Source organism: Arabidopsis lyrata (genome assembly GCF_000004255.2).
Source record: "Arabidopsis lyrata subsp. lyrata unplaced genomic scaffold ARALYscaffold_1, whole genome shotgun sequence".
Lineage (NCBI taxonomy): Eukaryota > Viridiplantae > Streptophyta > Magnoliopsida > Brassicales > Brassicaceae > Arabidopsis > Arabidopsis lyrata.
Window position 1 is genome coordinate 16,325,721 of NW_003302555.1, and position 5,251 is coordinate 16,330,971.

A 5,251-nucleotide genomic window follows, 5' to 3' on the forward strand; every position below is an offset into this window, starting at 1 on the left:
AAAAGCATACACAAGCACTTTGGTGAACATGATTTTTAGTGATTTAAAGAGTAGTTTAGTATATATAAATAGGAAGCATTTGTGATTTGTGGATGCTATGTTTTACTTTTCTTATTTTTTAAATTTTTCTGTATGTGTAAAACCATATAAATTTTGATTTATGATAATACATACAGTGTTTTAGTGAGCTAGGATCTTAAAACTAATATTATATGTAATAAAAATTTATATAAACAAAATTTGGATTTAGCATTGGTTTAATTTTCTATTCTAAGAATTTCTCATAAAATAGATAGACTTCATCAGCATCACCTTCACTTACAATCCCAAGTTTTGAACAATTCACAAGACGTCTCTTGAAGAACTCGAAACTAAAATCGAAAAACCATCGATTAAATTAGAAACGAGTAGATGAGAGACTAAACAAGAACAAGAAGAATAAGCAATAGATGAAGAGTCGATAATCGGACTAGGATAATTAGATGGCGTTCGTGACATTTTGCCCGAACTTGAAAGAAATGCTCATCCATCTTCCTCTAAGTGAAAATGGTCCTCGAAGATCCAAGCTATCAATAAGGATTTTTAAACTTGTGAATGTTTATTTTTGCTAAAATGTATAAATCTTGCAAAACAAAAACAAAGGTGAGGCCATCAATTGGATGGTGGCAGACATTCTCCCTACATTGACCTTACATAACACACTTGCTAAGAATTATCTACATGTATATTCTTCTCCTAAAGTTCTTTAACTTGGTCTGAGAGATTCTTTGCTTCTTCAAATTAAAGCCTGATGATACGTTGTTTTTGTTACAACTTCTTTGACATTTTTTCATTTGTCATGTACTTCTATTTGCCTTTGAATAGGTTATGTACCCTTTTTTTTTTGTGTTCGCCTCTATTATATATGGACTCTAAAAATTGGGCGTGTTCCATGTCTATTGCTTGCTACTCAGTGATCTTTTGATATTCAGGCATGGAAACAGATTTGTATATCTTTTTTGATACATGCATCGAAATCTAACACCACCTATATATTTCACTTGGGGCATGCCATACAATTCTTAAATGGTGGGAGTAGGTGGATGCGTAGGAGTCCAAAATATTTGTGCCACACAATTCGTAAATGTTGGTTGAAACGCAGGGAATTGAATGCAAGCAATATATACTAATATGTCTTAAAGTTTGACCGCGCGCACGATTAACCTCATCGATGGATTTGTAGAATTAAGCTTTGCGTATGGATGTTGTAAACAAGTGGGACGAAATGTATAAGAGGGACAATGCAAAACCGGAAGACGTAATCATATGTGAGATATATAATATGCGAAGAAGGTGTTGTTCGCTCCATTAAGAAAATGAAATTTATATGTTTGTTGTTTTAGTTTATGGATGAGCATAGAGATAAAGTTTCATCATCCATAAACTGAGACAACAACCATTTCCTTCCGAAGTGGATTTAATTAATCTGATGGAACAACAATTTTTCGCATAGAATCTCACATATGATGGATTCTATTTAACTTTGATGGAGCCAACTTAAAAACTTTTAGGTCATCAGGTCAAACCGATGGGACGACAACAAGTCAATAAATTTTTAATTTTATATTTTGAATAAATAGATATAATATATAGATATATAAAAAATGCATTTAAATGTATTAATCAATATTCAATCATTTAATCTCATGCTTAGCGTGAACCATCATTTAGTAATTGTAATAATTGAGGAATCCAAATGCATTAATAGGATGATATCAAAACTTACTTAATACATATATGATTTGCTTGTTATAGATGGAATGCCAAACTGGTCTTGAACTAGGACAAAGAATTGAAATCTGTATAGATACTTCGAGCACAGAGAGAGGTCCAAAAGAGATGGAAATTAAGACATGCGGAGAAACGACTTGTGAGTTTTATAGTGCCATAACAATCTCTGAGGACAATGAGGATCGTTCAATGTCTAGGAAGAAGCTCGCAACTGTGATAATCATATGCTTGAATCAAAGCACATAGCCTCGCAATTCTGACCGATGCGGCTCATTTACTCTCAGATGTTGCTTGCTTCGCAATCTCCATGTTTGCACTCTATGCTTCTGGATGGAAACCAACACCGAGAAGGACCTTTGGTTATTTTAGAATCGAGATTCTTCTAAATCTTGTTTCAATTCAGATTATTTGGCTTCTCACTGGGATACTTGTGTATGAAGCAATCAAAAGGCTAGGCCACCAGAACAAAGAAATAAAAGGGCCTCTTATGTTTGGAGTTGCTTGCTTTGGAGTGATTGTTAATCTCGTAATGGTCTTCGTTCTTGGCCATGATCATCATCATCATGGACACTCCCATGAGCATCACCATATCGAGAACCGTGAAGATCAAGAAAATGGGATCTCAGAGGGATCAAATTAAAGCTAGGAACAAAATGAATATAAATGTACAAGGAGCTTATCTTCATGTAATTGGAGATTTAATCCAGAGTGGAAGCTGCTTAATATTTTGATGTACAAGGAACTATAAGTACCACGTGGAAGCTGCTTAATATTTTGATGGAGACAGCTCCAAAAGATTTTGATTGTACTAGACTTGTGGAGGGTCTATGCGATATGGATGAAGTCATTGCGGTCCACGAGCTTCACGTTTGGGCTATAACCGTTGGGAAAGTTTGTTTGACTTGCCATGTTAGACTTAAGCATGAGGCAAACACAGATGCAATGTTAGACAAAATTATTGAGCATATTAAGAGAGAGCATAAAATTAGTCATGTTACTGTTCAAGTCGAACGCGAGCAAAATCCTTAGTTCTCGAGTCGTTTGCTATAAACTGACACGAATTTGAATAACTAGAGAAGTATTAATCTTGTCATTTCATGTTATATATAAGATAATTAACTAATCATTATAAAAGTTTGCTGGTTACACTTATTCCTTTTATACTTTAGATTGGCTAGTTAAGGTTCATAATGGTTTTTTTTTTTTTTACGTAAGAATATGTAAAGAATTATCCGACTAAAATTCCGGCGTGAATCCGGTGAAAATTGATACCATAGTTTTGGCATGGATCTAGTTTCCGGCAAAAAGGAGAGATAAAAAAAGTTCATCTGGTGGTAGGCAGAGAAAGAGACAGAGAAGAGATCCGGTAAATTGTTTATGTGACGGCGACTATAGATACAGATATGCAAAGTAAAGATCCGTAGATAAATAAGAGAGAAAGTTTATGTAATTTTGAAAAATAACATGAATTGTTTTTCTTAAAGCAGGCTAGGTCATCTATAATAAATACAATGGTATTTAAAAAAAACATATTCTCGAGAAGAATTAATGTGTTATTTAAAAAATACAATGTTTAAAACAAAAATACATGTTAGCCATGACAATAGCGTAGTCGTCCGTCTTCAATTCTGAGTTTCAGTAATAGAAAATAGACCAGAATTGCTGAATTATCAAGGAATATATATAATTTACAAGGTATATAACATAACTACGTGTTATATGAAAAAAACTAATGTTTTTTTTAAAACATAGTGTGATATATTAAAAATAGTCTGTTAAGCAAAAAAATATGTTAAAAGTAAAAACATTGTTGCATGAAATAAAATTACACGAAATTTAAAAAAAAAAACTTAAAAAGAAGTTGAGAGGGAGTAAGAGAAAGAGCAACGAAAGAGATAAACAAATTCATCTATGGGAGTTGAGAGGGAGAAATTCGCGATGAGAGAGAGAAGATATAAGAATAAGAGATGACATTTTAATTGATAACGATGTTGAAGAAGGAGAAGAAGAAGAAGATACACAATCTGTATGGGAGAAGGAGAGAGAAAGGGTAAACGTGTCTTAAATTGTGATCAAAAGTCTTCTTATCTTTCATACTTTTCAACTATGATTATTTACTTATTTCTTTTATGGTCAAAGGTTAGTTTGTATCCTTGTCCTAAAAATCGGCCGCCTATGCGCTGATCGGAAGGAACCGCGGCGATTTTGTCCAAATTTGTCCATACTTTGTCTGCCTAACCTGTTAAATAAATCTTGTTTTCATGTGTTTAATATAATTTTAAAAATGATATTATATAAATTTCTTAATTATAATAGATTAATATGCTTTTAAAACATTAAATAGCCATAAAACTAATCTCCGATTAATCTCGGTTTAATTTCCGATTTTCTTGTTAGGCGCTAGGCCCACCCTCACCGCCCGACTAGCGCCTAGCGATTTTTTAAACATGGATTTGTATATATTCCCCAAAATATGTCTTCATAGGAAAGAGCATATAATAAGTCCTCAAGACTTACACGAATAATGGTGTACTATTGCTTACCATGACTATGTTAATGAGGTAAGATGTTACACCAAATGTCGTGACGAATAGTAGTTCTAACATTTTCGTCGATAGAAGTCTCTAAGCGCAATATGACATAAGATCAAGAAATATTTATTTAAAAAAAATTGTCCAAAAAATAATATCAACTCTCGATCAAGCTATATATGACAAGAACGCATTAATGTATTAAACCCTTGTAATGAGCGGATCAAGTTCTTGATTATATTGGACAAGGTTCTGGTTTTATGGTTTATACTCCTGATGATGTTGTGGATGATAAGGTTGTCTCATCTTTCGTAGCAGCTTACAACAACCATCGTGGATCTCCACTTCACATGTGGTACAGTAAAATAAAGGATGATGATACACATATGTTGTGCATGTAACCCACGATATTCAATTTATATATATTTAATTTAGAATAACCAAAAATATAATTTTATCCGCGATTTGTGATTAACATTTTATTTATCTCATAACACAACCACTTTTATCAAAAAAAAAAATAATAATGTGTAAAAATTATGGCTGACTTCTCCCTAAACATGTCTCCAGGCTGTCCGTATATGAAAGAATTGTGTGATAATATGATATGAGACATATGACTACAATTAACAGGCTGTTAGTGAACTGAAATAATTTTGTAGACTAATTAAGACAAAAGATTTTATTTCGATCTACTTTAGAGAAAAGTGTTAGTTTATTTGGAAGCAGATGGAAGCTACAATTACTTTATTAACTCAAAGAATCCGAGGCCAGCTATGTTGTATATTGAGTGTTCTCCTATTAGATTGCAACTATGATTTTTTTAAATAAAATTTAACAATACTTGAAAACCAATATATCATTACGTGATGTAAACATGGATATATATCATCAAGTTAAAAGTAATCAATATTCAGAAGGACAGATCCTCGTTGAAGATATTGAAGTGA

The 5,251-nt window shown here is 32.6% G+C and overlaps 1 pseudogene; it reads left to right on the plus strand.

The window, feature by feature from the left end:
- The first annotated feature begins 2,005 nt into the window (after positions 1 to 2,005).
- LOC9327168 lies at positions 2,006 to 2,799 on the plus strand (annotated as a pseudogene).
- Positions 2,800 to 5,251: the final 2,452 nt, after the last annotated feature.